Source organism: Podarcis bocagei (genome assembly GCF_964188305.1).
Source record: "Podarcis bocagei genome assembly, chromosome: 9".
Taxonomy (NCBI): domain Eukaryota; kingdom Metazoa; phylum Chordata; class Lepidosauria; order Squamata; family Lacertidae; genus Podarcis; species Podarcis bocagei.
In genome coordinates this window covers 44,712,029-44,736,161 of record NC_138134.1, presented here as the reverse complement: position 1 = coordinate 44,736,161, position 24,133 = coordinate 44,712,029, and the positions used below count along the sequence as shown (strand labels likewise).

The 24,133-nt window shown below is 42.3% G+C and overlaps 1 protein-coding gene and 1 long non-coding RNA gene across 2 annotated transcripts in view; both read right to left on the bottom strand.

Moving 5' to 3' along the window:
* ELF2 (E74 like ETS transcription factor 2) overlaps window positions 1-13,111 on the bottom strand; it is a 41,386-nt gene extending 28,275 nt beyond the window's left edge. Inside the window, exon 1 of the mRNA XM_081209214.1 lies at window positions 12,822-13,111. The gene's annotated coding sequence lies outside the window, so the exon portion shown is untranslated. The remainder of the gene's footprint in view (window positions 1-12,821) is intronic.
* Window positions 13,112-16,781: 3,670 nt separating this feature from the next.
* LOC308595269 lies at window positions 16,782-18,117 on the bottom strand. Its single transcript, XR_014011970.1, has 2 exons — window positions 17,882-18,117; window positions 16,782-17,840 (listed from the first exon to the last, which is right to left on the bottom strand). It is a non-coding gene; the product is annotated as an uncharacterized lncRNA (long non-coding RNA).
* Window positions 18,118-24,133: the final 6,016 nt, after the last annotated feature.

The following is a 24,133-nucleotide window of genomic DNA, read 5'->3' as shown; positions in this document are numbered from 1 at the left end:
CTTAATTCATTCCGGAGATCTGTTCTTAACCTGAAACTGTTCTTAACCTGAAGTACCACTTTAGCTAATAGGGCCTCCCGCTGCCGCTGCGCTGCTGGCACACGATTTCTGTTCTCATCCGGAAGCAAAGTTCTTAACCCAAGGTACTATTTCTGGGTTAGCAGAGTCTGTAACCTGAAGCATCTGTAACCTGAGGTACCACTGTATATGTACACTTCTTGCTTAAGGAAATTCAGGGTTATGAAACATACTACAATTAGTAAAGACTATCACCTATCCCGCTTCTCCTCCATATGGACACCCTCAATGTCCCCACAGCAGACACCTAATTTACAAAACAAAATACCGGTAATAATAATAATAATGATGATTATGATAATGATAATAATGATGATCATAGAATCATAGAATCATAGAGTTGGAAGAGACCACAAGGGCCATCGAGTCCAACCCCCTGCCAAGCAGGAAACACCATCAGAGCACTCCTGACATATGTTTGTCAAGCCTCTGATGTCTGTGTGGAAACATTATTTTACAACTATATTTCAGTTGATTAGATAAGTATGCAGATTTCACTAATTTTAAGAATACTGTATTATACAATTCCACAAGTGTACATTAATCAGAATGAACTGTTCCAGTTCTGTTCCCCAACTCCCAAATAACATGTATCTACATTTCTCTTTTCTATCTCACTTTCACATAGCCACTTTCTTCCTGTACAATTAAGATCCAGATTTTGAACTTATAGTGTTCTGTTGCAATTGTTCATTCCATATCTGACAAATTAATAAAAACATATAGTTAACAGGGGTGACTGCCCTTCTACAAAATTCAACAACAAGAATTCTATTAAATCTGGTTATAATGAATTATTTGGGAATTCCTCAACATTGCTATATAATGACCAGTTTGTTTACACATCCCAAAATGTTTTCTAGTTTACAAACACAAGCAATCTTGTGGAATAAAGTAGCTCCTCTGTGATACATTTTAGAGGGTATGTATGAGAAGACACATGGTTTGAGAAGCACTGGACTATCTGATGTGGTGGACTGGCATTTCCCCCAACCCCAATATGCCAGGGACTAGTATCATATTTGGTCCCTGAAGTGTCCCATCCAGCCAGGGCGGCAATGGAGTTGTGGATCGGCAACCAATGCCTCCTGAACCATCACTGGTCCATGGACCACCACTTTGAGTAGCAATGACATAGCCTATTGCCTTGCACAAGTAATCTTGCACAATTCTTTGGCTACAAAACTTTTTTGAAAAAGCACCTTGGGCTCACTACACATCAGAATGTTGAGATCTTAACTTCAATATTTTTAAAGAGAGAGCAGCTAAAAAGAGCCTGCTAAGAGCTGTAAAGGGTGGATTTGGTGTGTATCGTCCCTCACCAGACCAGAAACAAACAAGCATAACCCCTTGCAAGGTTGTCGTCCCGCTTTTACTTTGAGATTAGAATGGTACACAAGGGAAGTGACAAGTTGCAAGGATCAGAAGTTACATGAGAAGTCAAAGGCATTGCTAGGCAAGAGCTAAGACATTGAAGCAACAAGCAACAAGCTCCCTACACCTTCCTTTTAAATAAAGGAATGCCCGCTTCAAATCATTTATCGTGGCAAGCAAATGGGCATTCCTCCTCATGGGCTGGCTAGCTGAGGTTTGTGCACACTGATGTCCCTGTGTTCTATGTGAAAGAGATGAGGAAGGTGCCAGCTTGGCACCATATTTACTCCTAGCTCCCTTCCCTGAAGGGGGAGGCACTGGAAGGCGTTCCTCAGCAGCAAAAGCTAAGGAGGTGCCTGTCCCAGTGGTAACAGGAGGGACTTCTGAGAGTTTCCATGAGCAACTCTCAAAGGGCAGCTCTCAACCCCCTAACCAATTGGGATCCTCTGCTGGATCAGATGTCTCTTGGGATTCAGAATCTATGACCACCACCCTACTTGGACCCGCTCCAGCTTGAATCCTAAGTACAGTGCAGAATTGTGTATGTAAAACTGTGAAAAGAAAACTGCCCAGAATTAAACAAGAGTGGGATTGACATTTTGTGACAGCCTCTGAGTCACTGTTTTCAGAAAGGTGTGGGGAATGATTTCTGTTTTCCTCTGACGTCACTGTTTACGATCTCCATCCAGAAAATCTCACAGACACACACACACACACACACACACACTACCTGTAACTCAGGATAAAAATTCATAAAGTCAGTGCTTTTTTTCTAAAAGAAAATGTTTAGGGGTACTCTCAATTTGACTCAAGAAAATCACCATTTTATAGTTCAAATTTGGAAAAATAAATACAGTAAATGGACAAAAGTTCAAAGATTTGCAAAATGTTTAGAGCTATGCGTACCCCTGCGTCGTCGTCTCCCCCCCCCCCAGAAAAAAGCACTGCATAAAGTCCATCTGAAGTCCACAAAAGTCTTTAAGTTTCTACAAGGCTTTGTTGTCTTGTCTTGCTTGAAAAAAACACAATTTAAACTACCGTAATTGCAGGTCTATGTAGCAAGTGGTGATTGGTTTATGGAAGCTGATAGTTTTGATCTCTTCCTCTGGCACATGCTGGAAGGTAGGGGGAGTACAACTTAAGTAGCTTTGCTCACATCAGCAGGTACCTTCTATGCCAACTTTTAAACACCTGCCGAAAACTTTTCTATTTTGCCAGGAATAGCCTAGGCAAGCAATTGAGGGTACATCCCCAAAAATGGTCTACTGATGCTTGTTGTTAATTTCTTTTTGCTTTTAATTTGCTTTTAACTTTTTATTATGTTAATGTTCAATTTTATGTTTCTATATTGTTGTAAACTGCTGTGATATATTTTTACAATACTCCAGTATATAAATATTTTTATAAATAAATAATAACACAATTGTTCCCGCTACTAAAAACATAGTAAGATGGAGGAGGAAAAAGAGAGATAAAATTCACACATTTCCTGATATTCCAATAGCTTTCTCACTCTTAAAAAATACATACTACTTTAAAATAGATCAAATTTCCAAACCAACAACAAGCACAGTGGATACATTAAAAAACCAGATTACTTGCCATCTCAGCAACAGAAGTTGACAAAATGCCACACACACAAAAACCAGCAGATAATTTGTTCTCAACAGTTTTGCCATTTGGGTACATATCTTCTTAATCAGGTGCCTAAAGATGACCTATTCTCTGGGAAGTATGTTTGAAGTCAAGAGAGAGATGCTTACAGCTAGCACATGTTCACATTACTGTTTTTTCCACATGCATCTTTTAATGTAAGTCACTTTCCGTTACTTTGAAAGAGAAACAACTAAAATAACATAAATCTGATAGTATATGTTATAATATTATAATAAGCGCATTCGAACTGCTAGTTTTTGAAGCTGCATTCACACATTCACCACAATTTATATCAATCCTGTAGTTTATTAACGAATAATGTTGTTTGATATGTTTCATCTCAAACCAGCTTTAATCCAGCTAGAAAACTGAATGAGAAGCAAGCATTAATGTGAAGTACTCTAGCAGCCATAGCTATCAACGTTCCCCCTTTTTAAAGGGAAATTCCCTTATTCCGAATAGGATTCCTCGCAAGAAAAGGGAAAAGTTGACAGCTATGATAGCAGCTGTCACACATATACAGGTGACAGCTTAATGTGAGTTCTGAGGGAGTTGCAACAGCTAGGGAACCCAAAACATCAACCATGTTGGGTGAAAACATATCTGCCCCATCTCTGATGTGACCACCACCACCACGCAAATGTGGCCTGAAATGTAGTGTGGGGGAAATTACCTCACTGTGTTCTAAGCTGCTAATGTGAACATACAGTAATGTATTTTGAGGTAACCTTTTGGCCCCAGTTTGAGTGTCAATTACTCAGTTTGGGGGCAGCACAAAATGTAGGATTGGCGGCACAAAACTAGCACAAAACTTTGGCATCAGTTTGGAAGGGACCCAATTTTTTGGGGTCACATGTTAATGAAGCTCTAGTTATCTATAGCCTGACTGGAGCTGTAAGGCCAGGAAGACTGAAGCAACAAAGGATGATTCTTTGAAGGCATGCTTAATTTTTAATGGACTGCTTAATAGTTTGCATGGATAATTAGCTGAGGAGATAGTTATGCCTACACTTTATTTGTGCAAAATCTGCTCCTAAAGAGGAAATAGCAATTTTAAAAACATGTGCTTCCAAACACTACTCAGAAAGAAACTTGGAGAAGGTGGCTTCTATGCTGGAATCTTAGCATGTGATATGCACAGAGTAAGCCCCATTGAACTCAGACTTTTTTTTTAGTATACCTGTACTTGAATACGATCAGACTATCAGTAGGCAGGTAAAGATTTGAATACAAGAGCCTATTGGATTCCTTAGCCTGAGGGACAACTTCACATACTGCTGGAAAAGCATACGGTGTTCCTTTTTCTTCCTCTACAGTTAGTCTGAGTCTTAGCAAGGAATGATCCCTGCAGCTGGGACTCAGAGTGGTTATTAACCCATATCCTGGATTCTTCTGAAGTGTGACTGAGCGATCAAATTTTGTCAATATATCATACAAGACGTTTTCCTCTTCCCCTTTCCTGACCAATACCCTCAAAGGGAAAAGAACTGAAGTTATCAAGCTCCATACTGTTTACACTACACAAGATCTGTTGAAGCAGAAGAGATACAAATCAGATGTCTTTTATGGCTTCTGGTTGCCCCAAGTGATGCAAAGCCCAAGGTGAGTCCCTCAAGGTCAGACACAACTGTTCTCTCAGTAAGTGTAATTAGCCTTTGTGGGAACAACATCAAATTATTCATGACTAGTTTTTGAAGACTAAATCCCTTTTTGTAACTCACATAGGCTTCAGTATGCATAAGCCATTAAATTCCACTAAGAAATCACGCACTCTATAGGGGAAATAGAGTAAAAGTAATATTAACGTTTGCTTGGAAATACAGGCAACTTCCCGTTTATGCATGGGTTGCGTTTAGAGGCACCATGCACATCAGCGGGACGCACACAAGCGCCCTTGCTGTGCAGAAAATGGCACACATGTCAGCAGTCACACAAATACTGAATGTGCACAAATAAAGAATTGCCTGTATATAAAAACTAGACACAGATCAAAAGCTCCTGCCAGACTCCAAGGCTGTTCCCATGGAAAAATTACAACCCGGAAGTCATCACAGGAAAATCTACTCCCTCCAAAGACATACCATCACTATCGCAACCTCTGAGTTATCTGGTTTAAATTTCATACTATGTACCCTCCTCCACCTGACCCACTATGCACTGCTTCCAGACATTGATTCTGAACAGACATAGAAACACCTAGGTGTTCAGTGACTAAAATATAGTGTTAGATGTCAGCCTGTTGATGATGCATCATTCCAACACTGCAAATTATCTCACCCAATAGTTTCATATGGATGTCAAACAAAATCAGAACCAACACCAATCCACTTGGGACTGAGCAACAAAATGTCTAGAGGGCTAAGGTAGCATCCCTAGTAACCACATTCTGCAGTTAACAGACACAAAAGATTTGAACCACTGGAGAAAAACACTCATTACCCCATTTAAGAACTGAAGCCATGGCAAAACAGCATAATTAGCAGCATCTGCAACACCAAAAGCTGCTGAGCATTTGACTACTATCAACACTCCTGCACTGCCTCAAGATGAAGATACTCTCCTACTGCAATCACATACTCCCAGTGCTTCTCCAGCAAAAGGGAAGCTAGATGCAGACAAGTCTAAAGGTAGTTAAATCATCACTGCATACTTATATATTTATTATTTTACTTCCTGTGTTTATGAGATGCCTTGTAAATTAAATTATCTAGGCCAGTGGTCCCAAATTGGTGGTCCATGTAACCCACCTAGGGGATCTGTGGCACCATTTATATAACAAAAACTACCATAGAAATTTCAAAATTTTCAAAAATATGGGATCCATGGCTTCGCTTTTTAAAAACAGGGCATCCACAGTACTTAGCTATTTGGGAACCACTGATCTAGACATTATTCATAATAAACATAAACAGTTAAACTGTACTGCCTGAGACACAAAGCTGCATAAAAACCAAATACAAATAATGATGACTTCTTGAGAAAGTGACAAACCACTACCTTCTTAAGGACTAATAGATCACTATCCTGCTCTCTAGGGAGACATTACACAATCTATTGGTTGTTCCTAACTGACTTTAATATCCATGAGAGTCAAGGTATGTGGGGTGGCCTTCACAGTATCAGGCAACCAGTACCCGTAACAGAATTGTTGTGTTCAAGTCACAGCATAGAACTAAGAAAGGACAGAGATCATCACTGGCTCACCTTTCGGTAGAGAACATTATTGGCACAGAAGACCCTTCACTAACCAGAAGAAACCCATTGGATGTGATTCAGGTGATATAATTGTGGCCAAAAAGGAAGGTTTCATTGCTGACATCACTCAACTCATGGGCCTGCAAACAGACTCCACTGCATGCTCCATCAGATTCAGCCAGTCTTTCAACAGCACTGCTCAGGAAGTTTAATTTTACACTACTCCTCACTAAACCAAATGGCCAAGTTGACCCAAGTGGATCAGTCTCCAGTGGTGGACCATCTCCATAAGTTCCCCATCAATCTGAAGATGTGGAAGACTGTTTTACACAGGAAGACAATAATCACCAGAACCAATCATGACATTGTGTTGCTATCAATATATGCATAATATTTTAGGTTTAACTTTTCATCTGCATTGGTAGAGGAAGATACTAAAAACAAAACAGGGATGAGAAAAGTTAGAACACACATTTTTCCTTATGGTCCAACTGTGTGAGGCAGTGAGGACAAAGAACCCTCAAATATTTTTTCTTTCAGAATGAAAGTATAGCTATTTTCAGAGGGGTAGCTTTGTTACTGTGCTAAAGCAAAAGAATAACAAAGACATGAGCTTCTGTAGGAGAGAGCCGCTTTTTCATCATTACTGATGATTTAGAGTAAAATTTCAAAGTGTCTTGTGGTACCCTAAAGACTAACAAACGTGTGGATTAAAGTCTACTTCATCAGATGCATGTTATACCAGCTTGGAAGGTACATAGCTGTAGGGGGGGGGGCGGAAATAATGTAATTACATAAATGCATGATGTGGATGTTCCATTTTTGTTTTTCTCTTTGAAAAAATAAGTTTTTTTCATTTCTGCTCAACAGTCCTGAGCCAAAAAGAATGTGACCTTCCTTTTTGTTTACCACAGTAATGTGTGTGTCTATTTGCACATTTTATTTTTTCCTATTTGTCAGCTGGCAAAAGACATGCATTTTTGCTCCGAAGTAACTACCACCATGCTCAACAGGACTTACTCTCATGTAAATGTGCAGAGATTACAGGCCAAGCAGGGCTTGTTGCTGAATAAATATACATAGGCTTGGGGCTGTTAGGAGGCATCCTTGTGCAGGTCTATTTCAAACACTGAGTATATTTGTAACTAAGTGTTCAAATAAAACAAACGTTTTATACATGCAGTATTTAAAGGATTTTATATCCCTTTGAAACCACTGGGATTTAAAGGGGCTAAACTGGATTGCACTGTACCACCAAAAAAGTATACTTTATTCCATAAATACAACAAACCAGATATTTCAAGGTAGTATTTTACATGGCAACTACTATATAAAATATGAACAATGAATTTCATATCCTTGAGATAAGAAACAGAGGGTTTGATACTACCACATAGAAAGTTTTTTCTACAAAAAATAACAAGTTTGTTCACTCATTCAAAATCTCCAGAAATTTCACATCTCTGACAAAGACAATGTAAATGAAATAACAAAGAGTAAATTAAAATTAAGTCCATAGTCCATATACACATCATTATGACTTCTCCCCAAGAATGACCAGCTGACAAACTGGCTACGATTTTCATGCAAAAAAGCAAAGAAAATGACATTGAGGTTTATATAAAACCGATAGAAATAACATTGCCTCCACTTGCTTTAGATTCATTTTCCCCAAAAGACAGTTAAGTACAGTAGCTTGTTTTTTGAAGACAGTGGGACTTTAGCTCTTTTGTTAAGTCAAATCATTTTTATTAGCTATATACCTTATCTTTTGTTAAAAACTTGAAAGCAGCATGTACCCTGCACGTACAAGGTCAAACTTAACCAGACAGAAACTTTAAAGACACACAGAGAGAAAGAGAGAGAGTGTGTGTACTGCCTGCTGACTATAGATATTTGGTTCTGGTTTTATATATAAAGTTAAGGCCCATTGCAGTCTTCTGTTTTTCATTTCTAAATGCAGGGTATTCAAATTAATAACTATTGTTTTTATTCCTACAGATAGACTGGTGGTTCGGGAATCAAAGGTAGCTTATACCAGTGGCACCTGTACTGCTGCCTTTTTGTTGTTGTTTAATTTTTAACAAAATAAGAGTTATCAGACTCCTGTACCTCCAACAGCTGCAGAGCAGAGATAATTTCAGCAGTGCAGCATCTCTCATCCCTGCAAGTTACATCTGCTGAAATCTCCCCCTTCTACACAGCTGTTAAAGTTGCAGGAGCCCTGCTTTTCTCATTTGCACCTGATCATCCTAGAGAAAAAGAAAGACATATGCAATTAATAATGTAAACTGGGTCTCATATTACAGGTTGGGATTAAAGGTCGGTCTTGGGTATGCCAAGACTGAAGAATACTGCCACAATGATATACCAATGTAATAAAGATGTATTTCAAGACAATTGCAAAACTGTATGGATATAACACAAGGAGAATTGCATTTCAGTGTCAGACACTGTCTGATGATTACTTTAATATTCAGAAAATTGTACAGAATCTATAGACACACTGCTTGATTTTTTTATTTAAAAAAAACCCTCCAAGAGGTTCACAAAAGAACATTAAATTTGTTTGCAAAAAAAAGTTACAAACAAGTATATAAAACATTCAAAAGATGAATTAAAATCAACAATGGCTAAATAGATAAAATGTGTATAATTTCCACATGTCTGATTAGGCTTCCCTAAACAAATATGTTTTAAGCAGGTGCCAAAAAGAGTATAGAAAAGGCACCTGATGTCCATAAGCAAAGAGTTCCAAATGTAGGTGCGGCCACACTAAAATATCCAAGTGTGGAACAGGTATTGCATGGCACCTTTAACATTGCCAGTTCTGCGTATCATAGTGGTTCAGTGAGCATATATAGAGTAAGGCAATCCTAATAGTTACACCTTGAACTTAGCAACAGGTAACCAGCACAGATTTATAAGCAGAGGTGTTATATGCTGTCAGGGTCTCACTCCTGTCCACAACAATGCTGCAGATCAAGCGCAAGGGAAGCTCCAAATAGCCTTCATTGAAGTAATCCAATCTTGAAGTCACCAATGCCTGAACTACTGTGGTCAAGCTCTCCCAGTCCAGTTGCACCGGCTGCAACTGGTAAAGGGTGTTTCTAACCATGGAGGCTACCTATGCCTCCAGTGACAAAACTGGATCCAGAAATACCCCCAAACTGTATCTGCTCCCTCAGGGGGAATGCAATGCTGTCAAGGGCAGATTTCTCAGACACAGGAGCCACTCAACCAATACCTCTGCTCTATTTATTTCCCCTCATACTTTCCACCACTGCATCCAGGCACCAGTCCAGGGCCCACACAGCCTTTCTTGATTCAGGTGTTATAGAGAAACAGAGATTAGTATTATCAACATACTGATGGTACCTTGGCCAAAAACTCCAATGACCACTTGCAGCAGGTTCATGCAGAGATTAAGCAGTGCTGGAGACAGAATAGTGTCCTGTGGCACCCCATAGTGTAACTTTCAAGTGGCTGAAAAGCACTCTCCCAGTACGTCCCGAAAGTTGGACCAGAATCACTGTAATACAGTGTCGCTGCCAACCCCCAGTTCCCATTCCACAGAGCCAGTCCAGCAGGGTACCATGGCCAATGGTATCAAAAGCCACAGAGATCAGGAAGCAGGAGAAAGATAGAACTCTTGTCCTGCTCTCTGTTAAAGGTCATCATATGTACATGCACACACCTACTACCAGTTGCGGTTGGGACGAAAAAGTAATCATTTTAGCTAGTATCTACGGAAGCAAGAGTGGGGCTCTTTTCCCTGTGGGCAAACCTGCATGGGTGGGGGTGGGGAATGGCTAGCATAACAGATGCGACCCTTACACTAAGCTGCATTCAAGCTGCACAAAAGTCAGTGGTTTCTATGAAATTTTCTCTCCAACCCCGTCTAAACAAGCAAGAAGCTTCCTCACAGTTCAAGGACACATTCCAATCAAGTAAAGCAATTGGGGAGGTCGAATAGCAGGGCCGGTCAGAGGCATGACCTAGGGAGAGTCCCAAGGACTGGAGAGAGATGGCTCCCCCAGACAGAATGGTCCCACTCCTGTACCAAAGCTGGGCTGTATTCAAGTTCCATTGATTTCAATAAGAATTATACCGTGACTAAATGCTTTCGTTGGGACCCAAGTGTAAGTCTGGATCCAACACTCAATTTATGGTTCATTTCTGCTCAAGGTATACAGATAATGTGCATTATGGTTTGTTTTAACTAATAATAATATTTTTTTAAAATAACAGCATATACTGATAGAAACACAGGAGCAACAGAAAAAGATGCAAACAAGTGAATCACATGAACAAGGACAAGAAAATTGGTCTTAAAGTTTCTTTAAAAATTGCTCTAATTGCTTGATAAATCAGCCTCAGCAATACAATTTTATACACATGCTGACACATGATTTTGCAGAATGTCCTTAAGTGACAGATGCATTTTCTTCCATCCAAATATTCCAGTAGCACTTGAAAAATTAAAATAATAGAGATCAATGTCATTGATCTCTATTGTCAACACCACAATTACAACTATCATGAAATTTAACACTAAGTATTTGTATGTCTATATGCTATAGCTGATGCTGTACATCTCTTGCACAGCCTGCATGCTAAACTACTAATAATTACTTTGAAATTCAAGTCTCTTGTCATCTTACATCTATTTCAAAAAAATTTCTTTCCATCCTCTTTAAAATATAATTTAAACGTACAATAAGGAGGTCCACTTTCATTATGATTTCTTCGTCTCAATCCTTTACAATTTACTTCAGCAACATGTGGATAAGAGTAAGTAATTCCAGGAAACAAGTCCCACAAAATAATGACAGCGGAAAAGAGTTGCAACGGTATGAGGTGCGAATCTCCCACCTCCTTCCAGAAACAAGGACTACCGGTTCCTTTTAGTTATCAGTAGTGCTAGGTCATTTAGAAGAAGTGAGATTTCCCTCTAGGTCCCATGACCACCACCAACAACAACAAAGGCAAGCCATCGCTTCATCGAACTACTCGACTAATAAAGAACCTCTATCAAACAGTTAAGAGAACATGTCAGGACATATTTACAACAGCTCCTCCCTTAAAATACCGTCACGTGCAGAGGCCAGTGCTCCACATCCGTTCTTCGTAGACGTGGAAAATATTTGTAAGCCACGCGGGTACAAGGTTGTTTTTGTTTTGTTTGGGGGGGGGGGCAATCTATCTTTCACAGCCACGAAGGAAAGCGCTCTGATAACAGAAGCAGCCTTAACCGACGCTCCACCAAGGATGTGCATATGCAAGTCTTATCCGGGAAAGGGAGGCAACCTCGACACCAGAAACTGAAAGTAAAGGCTTGCGGGGGAGGGCGGAGAGGCCAGCAGAGCCATCCCAACTGACAGGGGACGTGCCTCCCTTCCAGGCAGCGGCGGCGGCGGCGATGGCCTCGCTTACCCCACACATCCCCTCCCTTCCCAGAACCATCAACAAAGCCGAGCCAGCACGGATGGCGGGGGGTGGGGGGAGGTGGGGGTGGGGAGGGGACGACTTTCTTGTACTGTACAGTGTTTTTCAGATACCCTTTTTACGCTTTGTAGGCAATTCCTTCCGATGTCTCCCCCCAGCACCACCACGACTCGTATCCCGCAAATATTCAAATAGATTATTTTGGTGGGGGGGTGTGAGGAGAGAGAAGATGGCACTGTTTCTGCACTCCAGCCCCAGACAGACCCAAAAAAACAAAAACCTGACAGACCAGCTTTCCCTTGGTTTAATCGCACATCCCTCAGAGGATTTCCTTTCCGCGTTGCCATTCCCCTCCACTTGCACGCAGCATACACAATTGCACAATCGCTCGGCGAGGAAAGGGAGGGGTCCCGCAAGGACTCCGAGGGGACTTTCCAGGGCCAGTCTATGCCCAGCCTCCCTCCCCTGACCCGTGAAGACTTCCATTTACACACAAACACACTTATATAAGCCGATGGAGGGATGGCACTGACAAGAGCAGGGTCTCCCCCTCCCCCCGCCCCACGCAACTGAAGGGGGTCCCTTCGGGGATTTTCCAGCCTGCGCCCGGCGTCCCTTCGCCCGCCTTGCCCTGTTCATGCTTCCAGGTCACAAACGTGAAGAGGGGAAAAGACACGGGTGCGAGGACAAGAGACTAATTATCTCCCCTCCCCTCCCCCCCAACCAAAAAAACTCCAGTCTTCCCGATGAGGTCGACCCTAATGATGGGGCGGGGGGGGGGAGCGAGAGAGACCTCCGTCCCTTCCCATCTACGGGCCCATCCGCTCCTCAAGCGGGGCGGGCGAAGCGAGGGGTCTGTGCCCCTCAGCCGCCACCGAGGCCGGGTTTCAGCCCCGGAGCTCCCGCTGCCATTTCTCCGCGGGCCGAAAGAGCTCCGCAACGTCGCCTCCGACGGACAGGAGCGCGTCGGGGGCCGAGGAAGAGCCGAGTGACCCCCGGGGCTCAGCCCTTCGCTTTCCTACCGCCGTCTTCCCCCCCCCCCCCCCGCCAGTGCTTCCCTCCCGCCTTACCTTGTTTATGTGTCAAAGGGAAACGTCACGTCGCCGCCGCTCTCCCCTCTCTCAGGCCGAAACAGCGGCGGGAGGAAAACAGCCGGCAGCAGCGGCGGCAGCAACAGCCAGGAGAAAACCAGCTCGCGAGGAGGCGGAGGGAGAGAGGGAGAGACGGAGAGGGAGGGCAGCTCGCTCGAAGCAGCAGCAGCAGCAGCCGCCCAACGCCGGGGGAGGAGACACGAGGAGCGGGAGGAGGGACGGAGGGAGGGATCTGCGCCCGAGAGATACAGCCTCGGCTGCCCGCCCTCCTCCTCCCCGGCGCAGCGCGCGAGGGCGGCCCTCGGCCTCCCCTTCTGCACATGCTCGCGCACCTGAGGCGCCTCCGACGAAGGGGCGTGAGGGGAGCTCGCGCCTGCCCCGTGGCCTGGCTGGCGGCGACCGCCGCTCCTGTATGCACTGTTGTTCTTTTCGCCCAGCAGCAGCAGCAGCAAACTGGCCCGGCTTGGTAGGCTTTTATGATCCTTCTCTCTGTCTCGCACAAACTGACTGACTGACTAACTAGCTTGCTGCATCCTGAGGAAATGCAGGTTCCATCTAGGGTGGCCCCCTGTGTGCCCCGTCTAAAATTGCCCAACTGCCCCCCACCCACAAGGCAGCCGTAAGGGAGAAGATAACTCTGAGGAACCCGTTTGTTTGCAGGGGGTGGGATTTAGCGCACGCATGCTTAGGATTATTATTTATTGAATTTATATACCGCCTTTCATCCAAAGATGCCAGGGCGGTTTACTGCAATGAGAACACAAAATAACAATAACCAATACGTCTCATTAAATTTGTATGGGACTTAGGTCTGAGTGGGCAGGTTTAGGATCCTACTGCATAGCTGAAATCCATGGGAAACCTCAGGCCTAGGGTCTGGATGCAGTCCTCCAGGACTTTATATTTGTCTAGTTCTGGAGACTTTCTGCAGGAAGCACCCCGCCCTCAGAGCTTGATCCCTGCCCTCCTTGAGTGCTTTTGCTTGGATGGAATGTGTCCTTAAGTTGTAATGGGTGTATAGAAATATCTGCCTTTTACATGGCTGGGCTGTGAGACCTACTGTTCAAATGTAAGAGTCGCATATGTTGGCTCCACCATCTCTTGTCTCTCTGGCCCTACCCATAAGTAGGCATCTGATTCGCAGAAAGTTACCCACAAGACCATGCTTTACCATGCTCAGGGTAAAAAAAGGCTCTGGTTATATGCTGTTACTTGGAAGTAGCACCATTGATCCCAGCAGAACACATTTCTGTATAAACATGAATAGGCTTTGGCTGCACAGCTGTGTAGAGAATTTGGACTTTGGGCAGGTACTAGAGGCATTTAACAGTTGCTACTTTCCTTTCGTTTTAATCGTAAGTGCTTCATCTGTTTGAGGTCAGTATGCTAGTCATCCATTAAGCAGAGGACCTACTCCCAACTATGTTGGCCATCCACCTGTGGAATGATGTCAAATCCTCGCTGGCATCAGCCTGCAGAAAGCCCCCAAATGGGAAGGGGTGGGCAGGGAAGGGCTGAGACAGCCCTGGATCCCAAACTAGCCCCACTATCATCTCCTGATGGCATCAGGCCTGGTGATTTGCCTGTCCCAGCTGGCATGAGCTGTATATTGCAGATGTCCTGACACACTTTAAAGTCCCGCAATTTCCCAATTGGGGTTTGAATTGCAGTCAGCCCTATGCGGTAACCATTTCCATTGTCTACTGAGGACTGTCTCATACAATTCTACACCTGCCTATTCAGGAATTAAAAAAGAGGCATACTCCTAAGTAAGGGGGTGTATCAGAAAATAAGTCTTCTTGAACTCAGTGGCACATAAGAAGATCACACATCAGTAAAAGTATTTTTATTCATCTATAAAAAGAAGCTTGTTTGAAAAATGATGAGTGGCCCATTATGACTGAGAGATTGGGTGGCCAAGTGAAAGAGGATGGGACTCTTGCACATTCAATAGTTATACAGAAGAGAAAGCTTCAATTGATGAAGTTTGTTACTCAAGCTAAATCTGCTGAAATCCCCTCTTCTGCACAGCTGTTAAAGGGGCAGGAGCCCTGTCTTTAAAGCTCTTAAAGGGGCAGGAGCCCTCTCTCCAGATTGTATCGCATTACAAGATTCAGATCCCAGATGCCGCACTGCAAGTTGCAGCCTTGCTTAGTGCCTAGGCCCATTGAAAGGCGTTTATATGTTCAGGTGGTGTTCCAGGGCGATGACCTTGAAGCTCTGACTACGAGTTCAGTTTCTTCCTGTGCCCTTGCCACCTGCTTTCTGATCTACCCACATCCTATCTACAGAACAATATTTCATCAGTCTCTTTGTTTAAGGATTAGGCCAACTGATAAGGTGTCAAGGACATTTACCTTAAACCAGGAAATCTGCAGAGAATTGGAACCTTTCAGAGATTTGAGTGTCATCTCTGTGTGCAAAATCCTTTTTAAATAGTCTCTTAGGAGGTTTGATGTAGTTGTTAGACGCAGCCTTTCCGAACCTTGTGTCCCCAGATGTTGTTGGACTACAAGACCCATCATCCCTTACCTGGTCCTGATAGCCAGGCACGATGGACGTTGTAGTCCAACAACATCTGGGCACCTAAAGATGAGAAAGGCTGTATAGTGTGTTGAACTAGGACCAGGGAGACCTCACTTTATGTAAAAACTATCTCTCAGCCTACAGCACCTCACAAAATTGTTGTGAAGATAAAACAAATGGGCCAAACTATGCCATTCCTGCTACATATCAAACAGCTGCCATCTCTGTTATCTGTTTGATAATATCTGTTACCCTGTTGAAGGCCTTTCTTTTCTAGCGAGACCTTTAAGTAGAGATTTCTTTCCCAGTCTGTATTTGTGTTGGACTTGTTTTTAATTCGTTTTCATTATTAAATTGCTTTGAGGTGTTTTATGGGGAGCAGTTCATAAATACTAGAAATAATAATGATGATTATAACACACTGCCTTCAACTCCTTGGAGGAAAGATGGGATATACATTTAGTAAATAATTAAGTTCCCATTGCAGTTGGGATTACTGTTTCCGCCCCCGCCCCCTGAAATAGTACCTAAACTCAAGACAGTCATTTCCCCCCACTACCTCTCTCCTATGCTTCTTACAGCAGGTTGATTTGCAGACAATGGTACTTATCTTTATAGCAGGAAAAGCATTACCGTATTTGCTGGAACTGGAGATATAGTTGATTTTAGACAGAACATCCTGATCATCACATAGTTATCTAGTAGACTTCTCTGTCTGGTTGACTCTGATTATGCAAGACTTCCTAGATCCCAGCCTCAGGCGTCAAATCAAAGGCCCTTTGTTACATTTTCCGCACCTGACTTTCTCTGTCATGTCATCAACACACCTCTTTGCTTGCCAGAGTCCAGATGACAAGCTGAGGGTTACAGATGTTCTGTGTATCAGTTACTAACCTGGTGGGAATTATTGCCAGGGTGATCACTTCCAAAAGAAGGCTCTTGTGCCTTTAATGGTTGTGCAGAGTTCATAGAAAATTTTGGCAAAGGCAACTTGTCTTGCAAGGTCGAAAAGCTACACTAGCTGCAGTCCCTTGTCTGTACAGCTGTTAAAAGAGACAGGAACCCTTTTCTGTTTTGCTTCCAGTCTATCCTCAGAGGGGGAGAGATTCACTTCTTTTCACCATGTTATCCCTGTTTTCCCTCATTCTTCAGTATGAGATTCATTGTTGATGTACAGGTAATCCTAAAACTTCCTAATTCAGATTACTTTGGCAATTCTCAGGAGGAATTGGCAGGGAAAGAGCTGCAAAGTTATGTGATGCTGCTATATAAAGTGCCTTTCATTTAATTGGGAACATGCAACCTTTTGTTAGTTTTTGGCCTTATTTGTTTAAGGTGAAAGGAAAAGAAAACTGAACAAGGAAGAGCTGAGCTGTGTTTCATGGGGTATGTATGTTAGGATAGGGATGGGGAATCTGTGGCAAGTGGAAACAGCATTAGAAACTGAGATATGAAAGCTAGGAGCTAAATGGCACCTTAAACCTAGGTTATGGCGCAACAGCAGAATGTCTAGGCATGATTTTTTATAGAAAGAATACAAAGCTGAAAATGAATGAACTTCAGCTAAAATATTATGTTCATTTTTCACATGGTCTAGTCTTTCCCCTGCCTTCCCCCCTAATATTCTTAAGAGGCTCTCTTCTCCAGTCTTCAGAGAGTAGCTGGAAGTGGGGAGGCAGACAAAGATCCTTCTTTCCTTCCACGCTGCAGTTTTAATTTGAAATCTTAGGCGCATTACTGCACCCAGAGCTCAGAAACTGCTCGCGCTAATGAAATTCCTTGTCGCAAAATGTGCAAACAACAATGGGAGTTTCGAACACTGAGTGAAAAAGTTTACAACTGTGGTGATTTGTGCCTGGGGGAACATCAGAACACTTCTTATCCAGGTGTTGGATTATTAACTGAATCGTAAATGGGTTTTTGAAGGTAAAGTTGCCCCCATTTGGACTCTTGCCCAATAAAACAGAACAAAATTATGACCAACCAGTTACGCTGCAAATCATTCCAGTTCACTGTTCGGAAGAACTGTGCTTCCTTTAGAATATATTTAATAAAGCCACTATTTTCCATTGAAAGAAAAGTACATTAAGTGATCCCGTATATGTTGTTTTTTAATGTTAGATCTGTTGCTAGTTGTATGTTTGTTTGTTTTAGTTCAAGAGCTTCCAGCAACCTTACAGATTTTGACTTAGTGCCCTCTTCTGTTTGACACATGTCACTACACTCAAAGCAACTGGCTGCCAGTTAGTCACCAAGCCAGTTTTAAGTTTCTGCTACTTGCATACAAAACTCTAGATAAAAGGCACAATGATCAGCTAACAGAATCCAGTTCAGATTATTGGTTTGCGATAATACAGAGGGAGGCTTTTTCTCTGGTGGCAAGGGATGTAGCTCAGTGGTAGAACATCTGCCTGCGTGCAGAAGGTCTCAGTTTCAATCCTTGGCACTCCCAGAAAAGACTGGAAGAGAATCCTGGCTGAAATTCTGAAGAGCTGCTTCTAGTCAGTGTAGACAGTACTGAGCTGATTCAGTATAAGGCAGCTGCATATGCTCCTTTGCGGGTTTGGAATGTCCCCCCTGCTGAAATAGGATAGGCCCCATCATGGTTGCCATTCTTCCACCTCCTGAAGATACTCCTGTTTAAGTAAGCATTCCCCTGAGGTAAGCTTCTGGTTTTATTTTAACGGTATGCTTTTTTATTTATTGTTTTATTATATGTTTTAATTAAGAATGTTTTAATGCCCAGTGGATTTGTGTTTTACTTATGTAGTAATTTTACAGTTGTAAACCGCTAAAGAAGCCATTTTGACACATAAGCGGTATATAAATTATTTAAAAATAGTGCACTTGGTCAGTCGTCTTAAACATTGCAACAGAATGCTTCAGAAATGTCTGTACTGGGTCCCAAGGTTGATCTCTGAAGGCATCTGAGGCTACTAACTTGCTGAAACGAAGCAGGTCTGGATCTGGTCGGTGTTTGAATGGGAGATTTCCTGGGAACTACATGCATGTCACCTTAGGTCCCATACAGAAGAAAAGTGAGTGAGACAGAAAACTAAGGGAATAAAGAAAGAAAGTAGGAAGAAATGTGTATGCTGTGTTATAGGGGGAAAGAGGTATAAAAAAACCATATAACTAGAAACCAGAAATGAAAATTTTGACTCTTTTCAGTGCTCTACAACATCAACACCATAAAGCCCTTCAGTTCCTAGACTGCACCTTCACACACACAGCATACCTTTGAAGTACATTTGAAGCACATTCTTTCCCTCAGAGAATTCTGGGTACAGTGGTGCCTCGCAAGACGAAATTAATTCGTTCCGCGAGTTTTGTCGCCTTGCAATTTTTTTCGTCTTGCGAAGCACGGTGTTGGAAAAGTTTTGGAAAAGCTTCGAAAATCACCAAAGTCTTTAAAAACCTCAAAAAAGGCTACCACACCGTGTTCTATGAGTTGCTCCTCGAAGTCAAGTCGCAACTGTATTAACGGTGTTAAGAAAAAGGAAACAAACTTGCAAGACGTTTCCGTCTTGCGAAGCAAGCCCATAGGGAAAATCGTCTTGCGAAGCAACTCAAAAAACCAAAAACCCTTTTGTCTTGCGAGTTTTTTGTCTTGTGAGGCATTCGTCTTGCGAGGTACCACTGTACCATAGTTTGCTATGAATTGCTGGGAATTGTAAGTCTGTGAGTGCACTGTAGTGCCCACAATTCTTTGTGGATGTGTTACAGATCACACAACCTGGTTTCCTCTCTTCCTGTCTTCTTCACTCCCTGGTCTATATGTTCCTGCCTCCCCATGCTCCTTGCTCTTCACAGCCCTTTCTGCTCTTAGGCCTTGTGTAAGTTTCCCCTTCCCAAGTATAACCGTTCAACCAATGAGCGGAGGGTGAATTTGCAGAGGTGTGGAATCCAATCTGTTGGGTAAATATATCAACTTAATTTGAAGTGATCTCGCTCCTTTAGTTGTGTATGTATGTTTTTAAAAGTGTGTTTCTTTAGTAGAAAACTACCTTCTTAATGCCAATACAGTGGTACCTCGGGTTACATACGCTTCAGTTTACATACGCTTCAGGTTGCAGACTCCGCTAACCCAGAAATAGTACCTCTGGTTAAGAACTTTGCTTCAGGATGAGAACAGAAATCACGCGGCCACGGCATGGCAGCAGCGGGAGGCCCCATTAGCTAAAGTGGTGCTTCAGGTTAAGAACAGTTTCAGGTTAAGAACGTACCTCTGGAACGAATTAAGTACTTAACCCAAGGTACCACTGTACAGGCTTTACTTCAAGCTAGTTCAGATTCTGGGAAAAAAATAAGATTTGAGATATCTCTCTTCAGCACATTCTTAACCTTAACAATGTGTTCATGGTTCTGAGTAAGGCCATAATCCCAATGGCAGTTAATGGAAAAAACGGCCTACCGGCCCCGAAAGGTGAAACTATATGGATGTTAACAACTTGATGCAAACTGACAATAGTACTTAGTTCTGAACTGAAGTAATAATCTACACAAATCATGTTTGCCACTAGTGTCAAGGTCGGTATACTCCTCTACTGGAATTTGTATCAGCGATTTCCAAAAGAAATTAACGCTTCATTTAATATATGAATTGTTAAATTGTTCACTGATGAATCTTCGTGATTATTACAAGGATACAAAATTCTACTGCCTACTTAAAGCTGTTATTCATGGAAATCACAGTACCTTTGCTTTGTGATGCAACCACACAGATCCAAGGCATAGAGGCATCCCCAGTCCATCAGAAAACCACCCTTCATATTCATGAATAGCATTTTAAAGATCCCAGATGCACTACTGCATTGTACAAAACAGGGATCTGAAGCACAAATTCTTTCAGACCATCTCCAAAAGTCATGACAAGACAGATGCAAACACAATATTGGAATAACATTAAGTGTGTTGGCCAACGTGCCCTGTCAAACTAATAAAGAATGCTCAAAACCAGGAGAATGAGATATGTTAGCAAAACACACTGATGAAGACGACAGTGGGCTAGCTGCAGTATGATCACATTATTCTGTTCTGAGTTAGTACCAGGTTATCTACAGGATATTACATTTGAAAGCAAAAGGAAATAGTAAATTGCCATGAATGTGCCCTAAGGGAGGTACTGTAATCTTTCCAAGAGTGTATTCCTTGTAGACTGAACATTATATATCCCTTTTAAAGCCCAGCTATGTTTTGATAAATGGCTCTGTTATAGTAACCAGAGCAAAAACTGTCATTCTCAGCACCTTTACTTAAAAATCAATTATGTTAAAGCCAATAGGACTTACTGCAGAGATCTTTTCTGCATTCAAGAAAACACTTGGTCAGAATAATCTTGCCTCTGTTGAGAGATCTGTTTTTACTGTCATATATTGGAACAAGGCACGTAGTATCAGGGAGGAAAATATAATTTCCCAGTAAATTATCATGTGCCATCCTATTCACAAGAAATATTTGTCATTACTGTTGTGAGGTCATAACAGAGGCATGTTCAGCATCAGCCCATAGGCCCCTTCGTGCTTATTTGCAATCCTTTGTAGGAATTCCAAATGACTATTTTGTGGTGGTCCTTTCCAGTCTTTTTGCAGGCCCATGTTAAGCCAAATCAATATTGGGAGTGAAGACAGGAAAATGCCCATATTGTGTTCTTCTTCTCCCTGGATCCAGAGTGGTATGGTGGAGCAAGCATCCATTTTTCAGGCCTGTTACAGCCAATCAATCACTGCTTACTCAAGGCCAAACTAGGCAAGATATAGAACACAGGGATGGTCTCTCAACTGTTTTTTGTTTGTTTTTATTAAAATGCAGTCACTGAATAGGGAGTTGGACACACAGCAACAAGGATCTGGGTAGAATGATAGGACAAATGCCATGGCTGAGAAGTAGAACCTGTTTGTGTAGATATTACTGTCCTAAAATGCAACTAGGTTGTTCCTTATCTCAATTGGGGTCAAAGCTGTTTTGGGGGAAATGGCATCCAAACACAGTATTCCATAAGAAACAAGAGGATAGATGTGGATTGTGGCTAATGGGTGTATACCACTTCCAAAACTAGCAGTAGGAGCACACTGGATGGAATAAATAGGAGTGTGTACACATCCTTTACTTTCTTCATAAAAAAATTAATTCTTTGTACTGTCTATCCCTTCTTATGCTACCTCCTCTGCTTTCTCTTATTGTCTCATTCCAACACTGACATTGGGCTCAAATGCCGAAGCAAATAATGGGTGGTGGAGCCTAACCAGGCTGTAATGCCAGGCTGAAATCTTAAGCACACTTACTGGGGAGTAAGCCACATTGAGTTCAGTGGGACTTGCTTCTGATTAAAGTATTATTAGTATTGCATTGCATTATAAACATAATATGTAGGATTGTATAGTGTCTCCCCTGCTCATATAATGGGGTAGAGCAAAAACATGTAAAAAAGAGAGGGCTGTGAGCCTTATTGCAAGTTCTAAAGATTCCAGTTGCGCCATGGCTCATGACCTGTCAAATCAGTCTGGATCATGAACCAGTTGAAGCATGAAATGAGAGGTGGAGAGACAAGCAACTGTTGGAAGAGGGTCAATGAATGGCAAGAGAAAACAGACTTTTTCAGCAGAGCCACCCTGCAACAGGGTTTTGGATGCAGTGGCCAGACTACAACAAAATAATGTCTGAAGGAAAGAGTCCTCTTTTCACACCACCTCTAGTCACTCTCAGATATGTTCCAGCTACTACCGTAACTTGCTTATATGTCTTTCATTCTGACTCAGGTACAGCATGCTGCTGTAAATGTTTGCTCAAAAGTAATTTCCAAGTCCATAGTTATTCCCATGCACTGGGTGGCTTACCCAGACTTGCCTCCCACCAGCATGAAAAGGGTATTTGGGGGGACAGGCCATTGAAAATTCTTACGAAGAACAGCATGGGAATAATAAATATTTATTTTTTATGCTTATGTTAGAAATACGTTGTTGCATTTACGTGAGGAAGAACTTGTTCCCCAGAAACATGTACAATGAACTATTTACACTGCCTAAGTCTCTTGAACTGTGTTAAGAAAACAAAGTAATCTCTATGAATGAGACTTGTTTAGCTCTCTATGAAGTTCATCTTTCATTTAATGAACTATTCTATTAGCTAACCCAGCCATCAAGACATTGTTCGCTCTAATGCAGAATGTCACATTCAAATACTTCTGAAGATACTTCTTTCTAAAAACTATGGAGCTAAAAGAATAGCAGATGGCTAGCATAACACAACTTGGAGTTTGCCTGGAGCTGTGGACCAGCATGATCAAAAGCTGGAGTCCACTGCAATTTAATTCATCTCTTAAATTGTGCATGTTAAATCAGTGGTACTGAGTAACGCACAGTAATTTTAACATATAAGCACACAAGCTGTTGCATTGCCATTGTCAAGTATGACATTTAGGGTCTTGCATTTATAAATGTGTTTAAAAGACTATTTTCAAATTTGAACTTTCTGCATAGTTTACATTATTTTAATAAAGTCATATTCAAGGGAATAATATTTCCATATGTTGGCAGGGGCAGAAAGCTGTGATTAGTGGCATCCAATGTCTAAAGTTATTCAAGATCAGCACCAACAGAGCCCTCCATGTGTACTCAGAATTGTGACTGAATTAAATTAAGCTTACTCACAGGTAGGGGTGTATGGGGTTTTAGGGGAGGGGTAGTACCTCTGGTGAGGGACATGTCATGCTCCTTTTGGGGTGGTTTCTCCAGCTTTGGTCCCTACCCTGCACTCAGCTCTCACCTGTGGCTCCTAGAAGCTGTCAACATGTGACAGTAGCCACACCCCAGGAAATGGCTTTGACTGGCCAGTTAAACCAGGTGAGAGTAGCCAATGGATCTCAAACACTCAGTGAGTTAGGAACTTCCTATGCATGCAAAGACAGGTTCCAGCAGATTGAGCGGATGAGACCAATAGTAGGTCCAATGGTCAAGAAGGTGGTTTCTGCATGTGCTATGCGGGAAGTGAAGGGCAGATGGGGCTCATCAAATTGGGAAGGTAGCCCATCTAAGAGAAGGAAAGCTCTGATCCAAAACCTCTGCTGCTTTGTGGGACATCTTCAGGAGAAGAAAAAGGCTAAGGAGTAAACCATACAGGAATCCAGAGTGGAGTCCCTAACATGGTTGGATGACGCCTTGTATGCCTCCTTCCGGCAACTCCTGCAGTCAAGCTGGTTCCGAACATATTGCTCTGCTTTCCTTTGGATCGCATCAGTGAGGCCTGAGGAACTGGATCCTGAGAACCCATTACCTTCAAGATGTTGAGGGATTCCAACTCCCATCAGCCCCAGCCAGTATGTCTAAATATCACCACAGTCCAACATAATCTGGACAGTGCCGTTGCACTCTGCTTGTGGGTTTCCCATGGGCATCTGGTTGACTACTTTGAGAAGAGGATGCTGGACTAGATCCAACAGGCTCTTACGTTCTTAATAGAGAGCCACAGGTTCTTGACTTTAAAACTCCTATAAACCATGTTAGATTTTATTATAAACAAGTGCCCCTGCAAATACACACACAGACACAAATTCTCAGGTCAATATTTCCAACGTAACTCTTAATCTACAGCTTTTAGCATCTATTCAGTTGTTAAGATCTGCAGAAGAGCCTCTTCTCTGGGTGCCCCCATCTTCAAAAGTGAGGCATGTAGGAACTGGACATACCTCATTTATTAAGCAAGGGAGGTCCCTACTTTGGCTTTCATATGGTGTCCAAATGAAAGTATAGTATTATGCTTTTATTCAA